At 39.3% G+C, this 19,096-nt stretch overlaps 1 long non-coding RNA gene across 1 annotated transcript; it reads right to left on the bottom strand.

The window, feature by feature from the left end:
• Positions 1–7,249: 7,249 nt before the first annotated feature.
• LOC135309436 (uncharacterized) lies at positions 7,250–9,905 on the bottom strand. The gene is made up of 3 exons (XR_010369710.1): positions 9,780–9,905; positions 7,544–7,731; positions 7,250–7,428 (listed from the first exon to the last, which is right to left on the bottom strand). It is a non-coding gene; the product is annotated as an uncharacterized LOC135309436 (long non-coding RNA).
• Between the last annotated feature and the right edge of the window lie 9,191 nt (positions 9,906–19,096).

Below are 19,096 nucleotides of genomic sequence, written 5' to 3'. Positions count from 1 at the left end.
ACTACTATGAAGGCAGACAGTCATAATTTAAACAACTGTTCACAATGGTGTGATATCTTGACTCATTGAAGCCAAGATTCATCCTGTTCTGTGCCAGCTGAAGCAATGACACTCTAGGATGGCATTGAAAAGATGACAGATACATTTAAAATGTCTAACTTCATTTTGGCAGCATGAAACCAAGAAGCCTCAAGCACATGGCAAGCCAGATGCCTGCAGCGCTTACTCATTAAGAGTTTTTTGAGAATGTGCACTTACTATATGAGAGCAGGGGCTGGAAATATTATAGTCTTTAGCAGCTTTCTACTTTATGCAAAACAGTTTGGCATCTGTAATCACAGACCAAATTAATGCAGGCAGAACTCTCTTCAAAACTGTGTGCAACAATACTTTTAATAGTATGGTAAAAAAATTACTGGAATGCCTTGAACAGTATAATACCTTGTTCTATACATTAGGTAGTAATTTGCTGTTTGTAGCAGTGCCTGTTTAAACCAGTGTGATTTTTTTTACAGGAGCAACACACAGAGATGTGTCAGATCAGTAAATGGCTGAGAAGCAGAGGCATGTGGTTTCCTGAGACTTTAGTAAGTCATAAAATTTCAGGACACGCTTTGCAGTTTTCAGTCCATGCTTGAAAATATCCATGTATTATGTAGTTGGCTGAATGAAGTCAATACTGTGCTATCAAATAGTGATTAACTAAAGAAATAATTGTTCAGCCATCTAAACATGGAGTTTCAAGCATGTTACTATAACCAAAGTTTAAGTCAGGTGATTGCTCTTTCATGGGAAATAAAAGCAATTAACGATATGCTTATAGAGTGTAGAAGGGAGATCCAATCCAAATTGGTGTGTTTCAGAGTTATGATGGAATTAATAGCACAGTTTTAGTTGGCTTGGGATTCACTGGAGTAATTAGTGTTATAATTATTGTGTTTTGATGGTTCTGGAAGTCATTTATTGGAGTGCAGAAGGATTTTTCATGAAACGTACGAACACATCATTATTGCAGATTGTGATTTAACAGTTTCAGCATTTCTAAATTTAGGTTCTTTTTGTCAGTGTTCTACCCTTAAGGAAAACTGAAAAACAGCTTTTCCCAAATATTGGGATTCATAGACAGGTTTTTCAGTATCACACATCCTCAAATATAATTGTGCTTTAATGTTTTAAGTCTGGTCACCTCATATTTGCTGTGTCATACTGCATTAATGTTGGCACTGGTGCATCTGAAAATGTTGGTTATAGCTTACTGAGTTATGATTAATATTGCACAAAAAAGTTGCAGAATCAAAATACACCCTTGCTAGCTCATGCAGAGAGCTTAAATACTGTGCTGGCCTGGAGATTGTGCTGTGAGAATGAACAGAGGAGCTGAAGCTGTGGATGCAAGGCATGTGTATGTCTTGCTTTTTATTACATTGAAATTTTAAGATGAAGAGGGATGTAGAAGTGATGCATAAGACTTAAATTTGTATTTTAGATTGAAACTAGATCAATGAATATTCAGCTTTGGATGGTTTTGGTTTCATTTGGTTTCGTTTTTAGTGTTTATTTTATCTGAAACTTGGCAAACAGTTGTCAAAATCTATCTACTATAGTGGGGCAGTTCAGAATCTATCACTCACTCTTCTGGTATGTTACTTTTATTTGCTTAATGCATGGATAATACTTTTCTTTACTGCTGCTTGTTTCATACTTTCAGACACTGGTAAGAGGGGGGAAATGTTTATAACAAAGGTTGTGCATGTACATCTTGTTGAAGGCTAAAGAGAAAAGTTGTAAGGCAGTATGTGGCTGCTCGCAGATTTCTCCACATGCCAAAAGGAGCTTTCTTAAAATTCAGGTCTAATGATGAGTAATAAATCAATTGCCCAAATGGTGATAGAAACACTTTTCATTTTATTTGCGTTAGTTGCAATCTGCATATAATTAAAAATAAACATACTGACTTTTTGGTGACAGTTATTTTATAGATTTCTAAATGTATCTAGTGCTTTAATTTTTCAATCTATTCTAGCAAATTGTAATTTCCAGAGTTATTGCCAATACACTCTAGTTCTGATTGAATCTGGAGTCAGGGTAATAATGGAGTCAAAGTCAGCATATTTTTACCTACCACAATTAGTTACTGTTCATGCAGCACTTTCTGTGGATGTAAAGAACTCTTAAGTGTTTAATATTATCAAGAATTATCTTCTGTATTATTCTTATTTTAGGCATTAGTGTTAAATTTATTTTTAAAAATGCATGGATACGTTTATATTTTTGTGAATATAAGTGTGTATTTGTCATTGATAAGCATAATATTTTTTATTTTTAGAGCTCAAAGGAAAGCACTAATGAAACAGTATTTTACATATTTTTATTTCCAGTTTTACAGAGGCTATTAAATTTTTCTGTGCTTAGCAAATTTCTGTTTTCTGTTTTCCTCCTTCACACTCCACCATTTTAAAATAAGGATTCATCTGCATTGCAGAGTTCTCCATCTTTATTTTCTCAGAGTAGGGTTTGATGGCTGTCATTCGGCTGTATCACGAAGATGGTTTTATGTAATTATGTAGTTATTGCATATGCCTTCATAGCTACCTTTGCCTTTTCATGGAAGCTGTAGAGAGGAGCCAAGGATCTCTATCTGGCCCTTGTCCTTTTGTCTTGTTTTATTGCCCACCCCATCCTTCTCGAGCTCCCTATGCAGCCAGTGGGTCAGCTCCCCTCTTTACCTTTATTTCACTGAGCTCTACACTATGTTGGAAAACAACCATTTTATTTATTTTTTAACCAGTTTTTCCACTAAGGCTCACATTCTAGTGCATGTGCAGGGAAACAACAAAATTCTGACTTCTATTTTGGCAAGCCTTGTGTTCCCAGCATCTCCCCATAGCTCACAGGAAGGGCTGAGGTTGGCAGGCACCTCTGGTGACCATCTGCTCCAATCCCCTGCCCACAGCAGGCTCAGCTGGAGCAGCTGCTCAGGACCAGCCACATCCCACAGATTCTGGGCATCTCCAAGCACAGACATTCCACAGCCTTTCTGGGCAACCAGTTCCAGCACCTGGCCACCCACGCCCTCATAGTTAAAAGGTTTTTATCTCTGTGTTTAAACAGATGTGTTTCAGTTTGTGCTCACTAGGTCTTGTCCTTTCCCCAGGCTCTGCCCGTTTGTTCCCTGGGTGGCAGCTGGACCAGTGCTCGTGCTGTGTGTCCCTTGGGGTGCTGGCACTGTCCACAGGGGCTGTGGGGAACAGCTGGCACTGACACCCTTGCCCAGCTGTTCCAGGGGAGATTTTCTCCAAGTGGGGAGCCCAGCTTGTAAAGGTGAAGGTGCCGGTGAGTGCCTAGGTGAGGTTTGGTTTGCCTGGGTTTACCTGGCTTCTGGGGCAATTTGAATCTTCTAAGCCAACTTCCTAAAGCTTGATCCTTCTTTTTATCTTACAGGAGTTGGATTGGTTGCATTTTTGGGTTCTTTTCTTTTTCCCCACTAGATGTTTCCTTTATTCTTTTGAATATTTGAAGTTATATGGGTTTGCTGACTGAAAATCTAAAACATCATGCTTATGTGCTACAATTATAATTTTGTTACAAGTCTCTAAATGCCTTTTTTTCCCATTTGCTTTTAGCTCCATTTGCTATTGATTGAGATTTCTGATTGAGACTTCTGTATTGAGTCCAAGATTCTGCTCTAACTGCTTAAATTAGTATTAATTTGATTTGATAAATATTTTACAAACATGGCATTCAGGGTAACTTGCTGTGGTTTATTTTGTTACAGCTTTTTTACACTATAAGTTTCTTATTGTTTGTTTTGTTTCTTGCTTTTTTCATGGACCTTCTTGCCTGTGTTCACAAAGAGCTTCTGTTTGGTTTCCCACTGCTGATAATTAAATAGCTTTTAATGAGGAAGGCTGGAGGAACAGGAGTTAAAAGAGGAGAGTTGTGGTGCCATTGCCTTCTCCAAAGCAGGCTAGTGGCGTTGTGCAAAAACCCAAGCTTTTCTCACTTTTTCACTTTCTCCTTTATTAAGGATAAGGGATGTCAACTCTGTAAAAATATAGGTACATAGATTAAAAATCTTGTAGAACAGCTAGAATAGTAACATTAGATTAGCACATTTTGCCACTGCACTCTCTCCTAAATTTGCTGTGAACAAAACCTTGATAAATTTGTGTCAGATATCAGAGAGATGATGTTGCAAATATTCCCAGTGTGAGGGCTTGCAATGTTTGTCCCTCCTTTTATGCTTAGATGTCTCTTTAAGAGGGCATTTTATATTAATTTTCTTTTTGTGTGAATACTGTGGCATGTCTCTGTCATGAATCTTAAGTTCTTTCTCTTGTCCATCTTAGATATAATGAGAGTGCTGTGTCTTTTCTTTATTAAAATACTTATTTCTCTTAAGTTTTTAGGAGGGACTAATTAGCATTTGTCAAAAAGTGACTTGTAAATCTGAACTTCCCATTATCAGTTTGTGTGTAACTTAGTAAATTCTTTAATTACATCTGAAGAGGTGGGGAAGGCATGAGTCTGCAACTCGCTCTGAAATTTTATATAAAATACTTAAGTTGTGGTGGGTTTGAGTTCTTTTTTGCCTTTCTCTTTCTTCAGCACTGTTTTAAAGGGCTACTTTGTGCTTTTAGCAATGTCTTGGCAGTCAAACTTTTCACCCTCTAGGTGGATTTGAAAGGACTGAGTAGTAAATTCAAGCACAAGTTGACTCGATTTTAACTTTCAATTTCATGTTTTTAACACTTAGAAGTGAGGAGGACTACCATTGGTATCACAGTCTCAGCTTTGTGCTTTTGAGGAAGAAGAATTTTCTTTCTGAACTATGAATTACAAAGGTATTTGTCTTTTAAGCGTGGCTGCTTGATTGAGGAAAGGTTGTGGTAGTTTTAATTTTTATTTAAAGTAAATCTTTAAACTTAATGGACTTGATGTAAGCTAAGGTCGTGGAGCATCTCAGATGTCATTTTGCAAGCAGCCCATAGGAAGATACTTGCTCTTTTTCAGCCTCTTGATATTATGTCACTTAAGGCAAATAGAATTTCTCTTGCAATTGCAAAATACATGTCTACAATACTGAAAATTAATGTTAGAAGAAATACTAAGAGGCTGGAAACACTCTTCTTGATTAAAAAAAAATTGTTGCATGTAGTATGAAAGGCCTTTATGATGGCATTCACTGTGTGGTGTCAAGGTTTTATCCATTCATATTTGTGCATGTCCTGGGCTTATTTGTCAGCTAGGAAGAATCTAATTGAAGGATGGATTTGAAACAAATTATGTTGAAGTAACTGAGATTTTGGAAAGTTTGGATGTGGATCTTAATTTTGCAGTTTGAATATGTGAATTTGTGAATTTGAATATGTGAAGTCACCTGGTGTCACCGCAAGGACCTTCAGTGCCAGCCAGGAGCCCGGGTCAGATCCCAAGCATGATTCCCTGAGGTATCCAGTCCACTATTCCTACTCCAAGAATATTCGTTCAAGTTATTTAAATATAGGAATTATTTTGATACATAGTTATCAGCAGAGGAAATGCTTTACAACTATAGCACACAGTAATTTCACCGTGAGTCTACCTGCCTAGCCCAAGAAGCTGTGTTAGTTTCTTACCTGCTGCTTCCAATTAAGGATCTATTTAGCTTGCCTTCCTTCAGTGGCTTACATGTTGGATGGTGTAGAATCAAAGACCATTTCCTATCTCTCTGCCTCCAGCCAAAACGCTGCTTCTTCCTGTGTTCTCAACTGGTGCTTTGATAGTATGTATCACAACACAGGGGACTGCACAGCCGGGCTGCCAGCCCATGTTCTCCTCCCAGCTGTGCAGCTGCTCCAGGCAAGCTAACTATAGCTTAGTTTTTGTGAGTGGCATGTCAAAGCCATCTATTTATAAACCAAATTAGAAAATGCCTTGGAACTGTAATTTTTCTTTCAGGTTTCACTTCCAGCTATCCAGAAGCTAAGTATTCCATATACATAGATTTGGCTATAAAATTTGAACTTGTCTGAAAAATAAAAAATAATATATTGGAAAAGCCAAAACAAAAAACCCTGTTAAATTATTAAATTTTGGAATATAGATGTCAGTCAAAAATAATTTAAAATATTTTTATACTTTACCTGTAAGTTGAATCATTAAGAATGTGCAGAGGCCCTAATAAAATTATTCATATTTATTTTTTCCATTATCCATAATTTCCTATTAGTTGTTTATTTTGAAAGTATTTCTTATTAAGAAACTGGTATTACGCATGTTTTATGTAAGGTAAAATGCTTGAGGGAAACATTTAAAATGTGCTCACTAGTTTTGACCTCCTTCAGTTTCAAATCAAAATGCATGCTGACTAATGCTAGAAATTTGTAATGGTCTGGATGCTGGTCCAAGTATTTACTTGATTTTTATGAGGATCAGGCCCTAGAGAACCTGAAATGAATATCAATAAAAATGGCGTTCAACATAAATTGAAATACTTCATCGTGTGGGGTTAAGCAACCTTCCCAAATCCACAAAAGTAACGCAAACCCTCCAATTATTTCTGATTTATAGATCAATATATCAGTATTGGAAGGACTCAACTTTTCTTACTACTTTGTAGGGGCCTGGTAAAGTTGTGGAATTGAGATCTGTATTACATAGGCTGAACCACACTAAGGCCTGTGGATAATATTTCAGTCTGTAAGCAGCCAGCTTTTTTCTCTGCAGAGCCATTCTCTGAATGTGAGGGTAGGACAGCACGAGGAGCCAGTAGACTGTACTTACCCATATGGGTAGGTGATGTTAGGAGTCTATGCAAATGGTCTGGGAGGGTTTTCTGCATTAAATAATAGACTTCTCTCACAGATTAATCTCCTATAACTAAGTATTTTCTTTTAAATATAAACAGCTCTGTGCCACTTTTAGAACACTTGGATTACTTTGTTAAATTATTAACCAGTTTTTATCATTGGTAGGGGAGTTTTTATAGAAATGAGAGCAGGATCTTACTCACTAGTTATTTTTAAAATGTGCCAGTGTGAACGCTTGTACTTGTGACAAGGCTCATGAAGCCTAACAGAGCTGTTGTACTGATTTTAAAGGAATCACAAAAATTAGAGATAGAAAACATTCCTTTTAGGCATAAAACTCCATCCAGGTTTGGTGCTTGCAGTGTATTTGATATTCTACTTCTGAAACCAGTGGATGTTGAGGCTGTTTAGCAGCTCTTGGTAAGTTTTTATTATATTTCAGGATACGGCTGTGAATATTGAAGCAAGGGGGAAACTTGTATTTAAATCTTAATTTACTGATAAGTATTTTCTGCCCTGACACAAGACATGGGTTGACAGTAGGCTGTGTGTAATCTTCGTTCTCTTCTGCTTTTTCTGTCCCTTGAAATAGAGGCTGCAGGTAGAGAAGCACTGAGATCCTGTTTTGCTTGAAGGCCTGGCAGGAGAAAAGTCCAGCTATAGGGGCATAGCTCATGGATTACTGTCAGCTTAATATTTGGAAGTCCCTACTCCCAAGTTCTCCATGATTTACCTGGAGGAAACCAATGTACCTGTTATCCATAAATTCCAAATCCTGGGCTAGTGGAGTGTGGTCAGGCACGAAGAAATCTCTGTGATGATGTCTGCCAGATCCTGACAGCTCAGCTTCTGGACAGGAAAGATATAGGCTCTTCCAGAGATGCAGCTCCATCCTCTTTGGTAGGCAACTGAAAACAAAACAGGTCTGTTTTGCTCCAAACTGTAATGAAACATAATGCAAGAATATATTAAAATCCACCAGAAAATGGAATTGCCTTTCTGCAGAGTGCAACTTGTCTGTTGTAACTGAAAACATTTTGGTGAAGGATGGTCTAACAATTTAGAGTTGAGAGAACATGGGTGTCTCTTCCTCCAAGGCCCTACCTACCACATTACTTTTTCCAAATAAATTTAGAAGTCCCTGCTTTACATTTCACATGCCTGTTCCAGTTTTCCTTTTCAAAAGGTTAATCATGAAAGTATGCTGAACAAGTATGGATGTCATGAAGGTGGCTTGTGAAATCTCTGAGAACTTGCATTACATGGCCATTTTTAACTAGTGTCAGTGTGCCCAAAATTAAAATTTAAGACTCAGTAACATCACTTTCAGTGTCTCATTATGCTGTCCTGTATTTCCACTTTTCCTCTTTGCACTGTTCAAAAACAGATTTTATTTTCCATGGAAAATTACTAAATTCCAAAATTGTGTATGGATATATGCTTTGTGCTGTTTATATAGCAAAATGCTCTTCTGACATTGGCAAGGCATATTCAGCAGATGGCTGGAGAGAGTCTAATCCTCTCCCTCTTGGCACAAGGAATGCTAATTACTATGTGCCTTGAGCAAAGAGCCTTCTAGATAGTCAGCCACCTTTCCTATTGGGGTAGGAATGTCTGTTGGAGAACCTAATGGAAAGCTCTCCATGTAAATTCCTTGAGGACATCTTTACTGTGAAAATTAAAAAAAAATTAATTAAGAAATCTCTACTATCTCCAAATGTCAATTGGAAAAGAAATGGGCCCTGCTGGCAGCCTAATGCAGATCATACCAAGGATTCATGCTGGGTGGAGCTTGGGCTTTGCAGGATAAGTGGGAAGAGATTACAACTGCTTTCATCAAAACAGAATCAGTTTTCAGGAGAGGCAGCAAAGGATATCTCTGTCTCCTCCTGACACAGCCATCTGAGACCTGTGAAAGATGTGGTAGGAGGGTTACCAGATGAGCATTTGGCACTTCTTGTCTCATTATTTGCAGTTTCTTTGAATTGACAGTGAAGCATTGCAGCAAAGGAGCCAGAAAGAGGTCAGAAAAAACTGCTTGCCTGATATGGGAAAATCACTCAATGAAACCTGAGACATTCCACCATGAAAGTAAGCAAGAGAGCTCAGGTCCTTCCAGAGCTGTACAAATAGGGAAGGCCCCCCTAGTGCTGATCCAAGGTCCTTGTTCGCGGCTGCCTCATTTCCAGCAGCGACAGGACAGGAAGCCAAGGGATGAGAAAGACAAAAGGAGACAGCCTTGCCCTGGCACCCGCTGAGAGCTGGCTGTCCTTGCCCAACTCCTGCTTTTACTGAGCCTTTATCTGCTCCTGCCCCAGCACTCAGCATGGCAGTGAGTGTGAAATGTGACCTGGCTGCAACAGCCATTCTGCTGTGGGGCTGCTCCTGCCTGAGCTGGCCAGGAGCAGGGAAATTCACAGAGGTGCTGACTGACATCTTCACTGGCGGTGAGATTTCCTCCAAAGAAGAGCCTGAAGATGGCCATGGGTCAGAGAAGGAGCTCAGTGCCTGACCCATGTATCCACCTGTGAGTGTGTGGTGGGGAGCCCTCTGGGCTGGTGGGAGGGAGCCAATCACCCCAGGGCCTCCTTTGTCTTTTTGTATTTCCAGCAAGGGCCTTTGGACTGAAACCATGTAGGTCTTGGGTGTGGTGTTTAGCACTTTTCCCTGTGCATCCTCAGAGTCTTACCCAGGAGCTTACTCTGCCAAACTGATTCTCACTAGAAAAGCCCCCCTGCCCAAGCCTGTCCCCAGCAGGTTGATGGCACTTGTCAGCCCAGCATCTGGAGCTCCTCTGTGGCAATAGGCAGCTGGGAGAATCACCCTGCTCTCAGCTTACCTGGGCAATACTGACCACGGTCTGGCTGGTCTGGTGGCATCAGCCAAAAGAAACCCCAAAGGAAGATGATTATTTATCCAATATCTGTGCTTTTTAAGAAGTTAAAGTTGTTACCACCTGCTATTTACCATCTTAATACTCTAACATACCAGCTGCTAAAGCTTCTGTGCTGACTCTTTTCACTTGCCCCTCCAGACCTCATTTCTGCTCTCAGCAATGCCTGGGTTAGCTCTCGGGCTCGGGGTCATTGCTCCTGGCCTGTGTCACTGTTGCTGGGAGCCCAGCAAGGCCCAGTGCCAGAACTGCACTGGGAGCAGCTGAGAGGCAAATGGGGCAGTCCAAGCTGTGGCAACGAGCTGGCAAATATGCTATCTGCACTCCCCTGCTATGTGAGCACATTATTTCCTCAGTGACCTAGTTTTATGAATAAAAAAGTCTTCCCTCTTCATAACCACAGTAACAGAGAGTTTTATTAATGTTTGCCACTATAAAGAAAAGGTTACTGTGTCTTAATTTTACTAGGTTGCTTCAAAACCGATTAGATTTTATGGAGGCAGGGAGATGGCTTGTGATCAGCTGTCAGTTCTATGTGCACGCTTCTTCAAGAAATGAGTCTGTAGGGATGACTCAGGCTTGGCAACAAAAGATGTTCCCTCTGTTAAACAGTTACCTCTGGAAATGTAAGGCTGTTTCTTCATTGCTCTCTTGGAGAAGGGAGGGGATGATAAGATTGCTAGGATTATGATTATGAATATTTTAAATTTGAGCTCTCAGTTCAGCTGCATGACAGCTCATATCAGCCAAATAACATTTCCTACCCTGACTGGATAAGCACATCAATGCTTCCAGAACAGATTCTAGTTTTTGGCTCTACAACTGGCTGCCTTAATATATTTGTCTGTGACCAAAAAGGGTTCCAGAAACCTGCATTTAAATGTTACTGGAAGACTATTTGTGTCTTATCTAAGCCCAGACTGAGGGCTGTTACCATATGCCCATGTCTGTAAGGGCTGTTCTCAAAATAGAAATAACTAAATTCACTTCAAAACCAGAGAAAGGCAGGTTTCAGGCGTGGTACCTCCTAGCAGGTAACCTGTGGTCTTTTACACTGGTCTGGGCGCTGGGCTGCAGCATCCAGGTAAAGTCAGGTTTAAAACAATTAGGCTGAAGAAAATAAGGTCATTCTTTAGCTGACATTTTGAATGGAACTATTGAGAGACCAGACTTGCTGAAGCAGAAATAGAATTGCAGGGGTTTCTTGTGATTGTTACTTAGCAAAATAATGCAAAAGAAATACTATAATTCTGATCACATGGTTTTTGATCTAGGAATTGTTTTATTATTTTATTGCATTGATGCTCCTTGTCTGCATCCATTCATCTACTGTTATTTCCCTCTTAGAGTTTGTAGGTGGTGTAATGTTGTGATATACTGTTGTATTGCCTAAACAGAGCCTGAATCAGTGGATGGTAAAGGCTGTTTAAAAGCAGTTTTCTCTTCTACAAGAAAAGTCAATTTATCCATAAGCAGAATGAGCAAAAGAGATATTTTGTGCTCAGCAGGATCTCTTTGGTAAATGGAGGTTTCATGGATTATGCAATTATATTGGAGAGCACCATAAATTTTGAGATGGGGCTGAAATAATGTTTTTAAAAAACCCAAAAACGGGCAGGAAAACACTGTCCAGTGAGAAGGGCTTTGAAATGCCTTTGGCCAGCAGAGGTCAGACTGTCTCCTTTAGACTGTGTAGTTAATCTGCTTTGTACCTTTGGGCATGTTTCCCTGCTGTTTAATGCTCCAATCCACCTCTGCCAGCTGAAGCATATTAGTTTATTTATTTAAGAAATTCTTTTGCATTCCAAGCTCCACATGCAGTATCAGCACATGTAATAAAAATTAAGGAAAACTCAAGTTTCTCTGAGTAAATACTTTATTTTGCAGCCCTATGATCCAAGTTTTGTGTATGCATTTCATATGGGAATACAATTTGGTCTGAAATCCAATTTCATCAGCAGTGAGATTTTTTTTAAATTTCGGTTTTTGTTTAGGTACTTGATGCTTGCAGTGTTTTGATTATCAGCAAACTGGTCCTTTTCAGCTACAAGTAGGAACATCTAATTTTCTGGATTTGCTTGCAGTAAGCAAACATTTCCTGCTGCAAGTTAATGCATTCCTATGGTTTTCTTAGTATTTATGTGAAATTCTTTAGCTGTGATACTGCTGATGGTGCAACTAAAGCTGAATTATGGGTATGGACTGCTTTTGGTGATGCCGGTCTCCGAGCAGTAGCTGGCACCTGTGTGCACAGACAGCTGTGCCATGTCCCTTGTGCTCATCTGCACCAAGAAATTGTTCTGGCATCATTGTACATTGAAACCTTTGGTTTCTCAAGGCAACAGTCTTGAAAAAAGAAGCAACCTTCTTCTTTATTTATGGGGCTTCTGGTGTCCACATGTAAAAAATGGGATGAAGACATGAGAAACTGAAAAGTAGTTAATGTTGGAGCATTTCTTAGTCATAAGATATGGGTGGAATTTAAGAGAGAAAATTAATTAATTCCTCATAAGAACCAGTTTTATAAGTAATAATAGAAAAAGTTGGTTTTGAGCTATAAGCTTTGAATAATAAACCTGTTCTTGATAGTGGGGGGTATAGGAAAAGTATCGCTTTTTCAATCATGTATGCTACAAAGATACTCCCTGCAGGATAAAATAGTGCTGCTTTAATTTCCAAGGATGTCTTAAAAAACATGCTACATTTCCATAGTAACAACAAATAATAATGTGTGTTTAAACTTGTGGTTAACTAGTGGGATAAGCAATTCCAGAAAACCATGGGGAACATATGCTTATAGAGAAATAATAAGATCTTTGAAGGGTGACTAAGTATGAGTTCATGTGGGTGAAAGGAAAAATGAAAGCAGCGGGGTAAAGGACATAATTTCACATCCCCCAGGTGTGGGTTCTTGACATGACAATCCACATGGGAGGGCTGTGTGTGGCTCCTGTGGGTGTGAAAGAGGACTACCCTCTTTCATGGTTGTGAGGACTTCAGTTTTTTTGTGCTCTAAAGATTTGTGGCTGAGATTTTTGTCCAGAAAATTAACATGAAGCCTGAGGGTTTCATATTCTATTTGGGAAAGACTTTTTGGATCTTATTTGCATTTGTACCACGATGACAAAGCAGAAGCAGTAAACCCCTGAATTATCTGCTGCATTATGGCACCAGCAGCTCGAGTCTGGTAAAGCAGTAAAATATTGTTGGGTCATGATCCTTTCTGTGCTTTGAGAGATTGAAAATTTACTCAAGCTTCCTTAGGAAGCAGGAAATTAATAGCAGAAATTATGCAAAACGTTCACTGGGATCTGTGCGTAATTTCGATGCAATGTTACAAAACAACTACGTTGATGGTCTCTTTGAGAGATGGGTCATGAGAATGACCAAATCTCTGACTAATCTCTAAGATTTGGGAATCCATAGGTCCAGAATGGCTGGCAGGGAGAAGCTGAAAGAGGACTTTATTTGGTTGTATATAAAACTTACAAGGAAATTAGTTTAGAACATCTTTGGTGTGGGGATCATAACACACCAATCTGTGATCCATGTTCAATATTGCAAGTTATTTTTGTGATAAAAAAAATATTTTAGTGATATGTGTTGGGGACACCCTAAGGCTTTAGCACGACAATTTGATAATACTTTGCGCTGATTTTTCTTAAAAATTCAGACCATCTCTCTAGAGAAATGATGGTTAAATGTTTTAGGCTTTTTAGGGGAATCAGTGTCAAAGCCTAGATACAGCATCAAATAGGAATCTTTTAGGGTAGCGTGTTTCATGTCTGATTCATCCCTATGCCTAATTAGGGAAAGAGCAGGGAAGCTGGTCCAAATTTGTCTATGAAGAAAAGTCAGGATGCCTAATTGGATATAACAGTTTCTGGGTTTTTTTCCGCCTGTTTCATAGAGCTGCATTTTTTGGAAACACCAGGATTTTCCTCATGTGATGAACATTGCCACTTCTCAGCATTTTTACCTACCTTTTACAGCACAGTATGACAGCAGTGATGACAGCAGCAGCAGCAGCACAGGTGTCTCTCTTGAATGCAAGACTGTGTACCTGAGCAGCACCTCAGCACCTGCCAGTTACTGAAGGAAGAATATTTCTGTTTTGGGGTGAACATCGGAAAAGCAACTGTAACACCTTTAATTGCTGTGTGTCCACACCCAGTGAACCATCTTCCAAGCAGTAGCAGCTATAGATAGCGAGTTCCTTTTCCCAGTGAGGTTTAGTAGCTCAAGCATGTGTTGTACTGGCATGGCCATATTCCTTCTGCTTCTTAGGCTAATGCAGCCTTTACTCTTTGGGGCCTCTCTCTGCTAAGAGGTATTTTCAACTTCAATCTCATGAAATTTTCACCTACCACTTGGGCTTACATGCTGTAAGCACTGAGAGCCTGGTCCTTTCTACCAGTAGAGGGAATGAGTTATTAGTGCTCGTGTTGCCTCAGGAACAAAAGGGGGGCACAAGGAAAAATGGGTTTCTGTTGGGCATGAGTGAATTTAGTCTGGGAAGGAAGAGGATTTGCTTAGTGATTCTAACCATGAGCTTCTGAAACAGCCTTCCAGTGGTAGTAGAAGGACAAACTCCCCAGTTACTCTTGAGGGCAATGTATGGAAGGAACTGTGCAGTGGAATAGCCGGGGGCTGGACTTGATGGTTCCAGAAATCCCTTGTAGTTCCCTTCTCCCCTGCACAAGTGTGTCAGGGAATGAGTGATGACATCACCCCTCCCCTAACCAAAGCTGCACTGGAATAGCTGCAATCTAGCTTTTTTAGAACCTACCACTTGGAAATGTTTGATCAGCTGTGGCAAGTGCTTGGGATATCGACTCCGTGTATTTTTTTTAAGGATATATAAATCAAAGTACATATCTAAGTAAGATTTCCCCTGCCACCCCATTACTTTCCTGACACTATTTTTACATTTTACCTCACAAGAGTGAAACAAGCTAGCAAGAAGCAGGATGCTGTCACAGCCAGAGTTAGAAGTGCTTGCCTATTAGAAGAGCAGCTTTTTTTTTCCCTGCTGGTGGCATATGTTTTACTTGCTAAGTATATCTGTACCAGAACACTTGACAAATCTCATTGACCAATATGTTTCTGCTGCTGCTCTCTCTCTCATTAATAATTTGGACAATATGGTGATTAATTGGAGTTTTTAGTATGAGAATATTTCCATTGATGGCATAAACTCTCACTGCAGTGTCTTGTGTACAATTTCTTACATGCAGTTGCTTAAATGCTGCTGAGGAATCCTACTAAACAGCTTGTAAAATCCTTTGGTTATGAAGGCTTAGTTAATTATACAGGAGGACACAGAAAATTAATTCTGAAATTAGTCTAGCACATTTATTCAAAATAATTTTTCCTGCATCCAGAATTAAACTATTTATTTCAAATTTCACCTGGATGAAATTTGAACTGCAATTAAAAAACCCTCTGACCCATTTGCTATTAGCAGCACAGCTGTGTTCCCTTTCCTTCCCTGCTGAACACTGGTAAGATATATTCTTTTATCATTTTACTTTCTTCACTTGACCTTAACATTAATATTTCATAGTGTTAAGGGGAGAGGGCTGGCAAGTATGTCCTAATTACTGTGTATATTCTACTGTGGAGTGCTGGAACATACAGTACTCACAAAAGAGTTCATTTTTGCAGTACCACTGGTGAGTGGAGCTTTTAATGAAGATGTGCACACAGATCTCAGTAAATGAGTGACAGTTCTGAGGGAAAAGTGACATTTTTTTACTGTATTTTATTCTATAGTATTACTGTGTTTAAAATAGTTTTGTGCCGAATATTGTACATAGTTCCACTACTGTACATAGAGGGGAAAACTGTGTTTAGGGCTCTGTTGAACCAGGAAGTAGCAGGAGAAAGCTCTTCCTCTAAAGTGTATGAGGTTGAAACAAAGATGGAAAAGTGAAGGGTAATGGAAACCATTTTCTGTTAGATCTACAGTTTGGAAAGTCATGTCTGCTTCTGAACAACAGAGTCAGTGCTCTGTTTCCTGAATGTGTCTTATGTGTTCCTCACATTACTGTATCGCTTAATGCTTCCCTGCCCCCTCAGTTACTTAAAAGTATTTAAAGAGGCTAAAATAAACAGAATTAATGAAAAGTATTGATTTTTCTGACTAAATGCTGTGTTGCTGCTGCATTGTTAGGTGGTGGGACATGTAGCAAGAGATGGTAATATAATTACAAAATTTCTATCAGCAATATCCTCTTTCATTCTACTTACTGAGGAGCTCTTTAAGAATAGCTGAATGTGGAGAATTGGTGAGTATTCAAATATGAATGATTAAAACCAGTTATGCTAATGCAATGCATTGTTCATTGCAATTACCAGGTTTCTTCTCAGTACAAATTATCCATACTTACACTGCATATGATACAAAGTAAGGGAATATGGGTGGCATGAAGTTTCAGTACAGCTTTGTCTTCTCTGTTAACCCCCGTTGAGAAATAGAGAATGGCTACCACCCTCTTTTGCGCGCAGATTACAGGTTGTGTGCATTACTTGTGCCAGCTAATGAGGTTCTATTGTTCAAAGTCCCCCGTGTAATTGCCACTTTTTAGACTTGCAGCATGCTTGGTGTCCCTCCTAGAGCTGTTAGGTTTCTTCTGTTATTTACAGCATTGGCTGGGCTATTTGCTATTGCAAATAAAAAGGAAATTTCGTTTTACAGGGGTCTGTCATTTTGTCCTGTGTGTACAGCACAGAGCACAGCAGGACCCTAGCTGAGCCTGCTAGTGTGGCAGTAATGTGAGTAAATCAGAATCAGGCCTGACTACTGCCCTTCTCTGGGAGCAGAGTTCAGCAATAGCTGCTTCTGCCGTGCTGTTTGTGCTGCCTGCACTCCATGGCATGTATACCTTCCATTGGCCAGGGTCAGGCTGGAACTGCCCAGCTGCAATCATCTGTTATTGTCAAAGTGACAGACTGTCCTAGTGCTTTACTCCTCTCAAATGATCATCACTGTTGTAAATTTGATTTGTTCTTATAGCATCCTTGAAAAGACTTTTTGATAAATCAGTCACCCATGTTTTCATCTCCTGAATTTCCTATTCCATCTGCAACAGAAATATTCCTCTTCCTATTAAAACAAAAACCAGTTTTTATCTGTAGGGAATATCCAGGAATATCCCACTTGCTGATTTGTTACAGGACTTGTTACATGGATTATCAAAATAAATATTAGATAGGAAACTACTGTTGAAATCTAGAAATATTTTTTTTCTTCCATAGGAAGGTACTGTCTTATTGTGTTCACTCAGAAAGATCAATATTATTTATGCTTTGTAATGAACAAGTTCTTTAAATCCATATTTTATATGAAGATTTTTCCCAGGACAAGTGATACTTTGGCTTTTTTCAGGTGACACCAGAAAAAGTATTTGATTGTGTTGGAAGTTTGTTATCTTTATGGCTGGGTTAACAGAGTCTGGACCAACATCTTCCACCTGAGTATCAATATGAACAGCCAGGATTATAATCAGCAGTTTTGCATCTGAAGCCCTTTTTATTTGAATTGTGACACTACGAAATGTCATCCTGTGTGCTCACTGCCCCCCACCCTGAAAAAGGAGGAGGAGTTGGAAAGTCTGGGCAATCATCTGAAGTTGTGATGTACAGTCTGTTTAACACCTGATGGAAAGTATGTGTGTACCTTGCATGGCACACATTTGCTCCCCAGCCAGTCTTGAAGCTCCAGCTGGCAGCTGTTTCCCCTGTGCTTCTGACTTAGATGTTTCCATTTCCTTCACTGCATACAGAGGCTACAATAATCCATGCTTCTGGTGTTTTGTTTTCAGACATCTGCAGTGCAATATATCTGGGATTATTTCGTAGTGTCTTTCAAAGTTGAAGGCAAGTTAAAAAAACCCAAACAAACAACGAAAGGCAGCTGTCATTCGTAGCAGGACACTTCATCTTGAGCTGATTGTGCTCTGTGAACTGCATATGACCATCTGAAGGTTTCTAGCAGCTTTATGAGGCACAGCTTGAGCTGTGTCCATCAGGGATTTGGAGAGTATGCATGGTTCATGGAGAGCTAGATGGTTCTTCAGGTGATTACTTCTGCTGGAGGCTTGTACATGAGTTAAAAGAACTTCAGAAAATCTTTGCCCTAGGCCACCTTTGTACAAAAAAGGAAATACCTCAAAATCTGGCCAGCAAATTCAGGACCTAATAGTCTCAGAGAGCAGGTGTTTCCAGCATTCATTGTTGCTAGTCTTGTTTTTTTTGTGCGTGGTGAAAGTTTCTGGATTTTTTTAAATTGCATGGTCATTCTACTCTTTTCTCTTTGCTAGTAAAATAGTTTTGTAAATTGTATTTATTTTAGATTTGAATGCACTGACATAACTGATCCTCTGTTCTGTTCATATGTTTATGGGGAAAAACATGAGCTGCTGTTGTTTGAAATATTCTAGTGATATCTAATGATGAGGAACAGCTGGGCTGGGTGGGCTCTATGGAAAATGCCTGGAAATGTGAGATTTAAGGAAATCCATTTTATGTAGAAAACGGGTATGGCTTTCTCATTAGACCTAGAAAACAGTGAAATCCTAAGGCACATTTTATTTTTTTTTTTTTTACCCCGGCAATACCATGGATTTGTCTTTTCAAAGTGTTTGTCTGCTGCTACACACCTAAATTTTGAGTTTCCACAAGCAACATCTATTTAACCAGCATGAGAATTCAGATTTAATTGCTAAAAAAATCTAATAACACTACTGCTATAAAGTAGTTTGCATGGTAATGATCTGTAAAACTGCTTATACTTTCTAAATTAATAATGATAATGAAGTCAGGCTGGAATGTAGAGAAACTTATGTGAAACAGAACACTATCTATCTTTCTGGAAATCCATGTGGTATGCAGACTCAGCTTAGGAAGCATTAACTGACAAATAAAAAGCTACATCCAGACCAAAAAAAAAAAAAAAAAAAGGAAACATCTTTATTTCCTCAGCAGCAAGACCTGCATCAAAATAAAACATATCTGTTCTTGGGTATTAGAAGTCTGCTGGGCAAAATGTTTGCTAAGAAATCTGTATCTAAACTTGTCTCTGAACTCAGGTTTTCTGACTCCTGAAGTCACAGTATGAATACAAAACAGCAGATTCATCCTCTCATATCTCTTTGAAGTTATTTTTATCTTTGCAACTATTTTTCATGTTGGTGGTTCAGCGCAGGCATGCTGGACTGGAAGATGAGAGCTGCTGTTCCCTGCCCAGAAATGCACCAGTCCTTGTGTTTGTGGTCCGGACCGCTGCTGAACGCAGCACCGCAGAGTGGATTTACACCAGGGCAGAACCTGACCGTCAACCCCGCTGCAGTCCTGCTCTTGGGTTATTGTACACATATCCGTTTTCTTTGAAATACCTGTGCACCTTTTT

This window comes from Passer domesticus, chromosome 10, assembly GCF_036417665.1.
Source record: "Passer domesticus isolate bPasDom1 chromosome 10, bPasDom1.hap1, whole genome shotgun sequence".
Classification (NCBI taxonomy): Eukaryota; Metazoa; Chordata; class Aves; order Passeriformes; family Passeridae; genus Passer; species Passer domesticus.
Note: the sequence above shows the minus strand (reverse complement) of the source record. Positions and strands in the feature narration are given on the sequence as shown.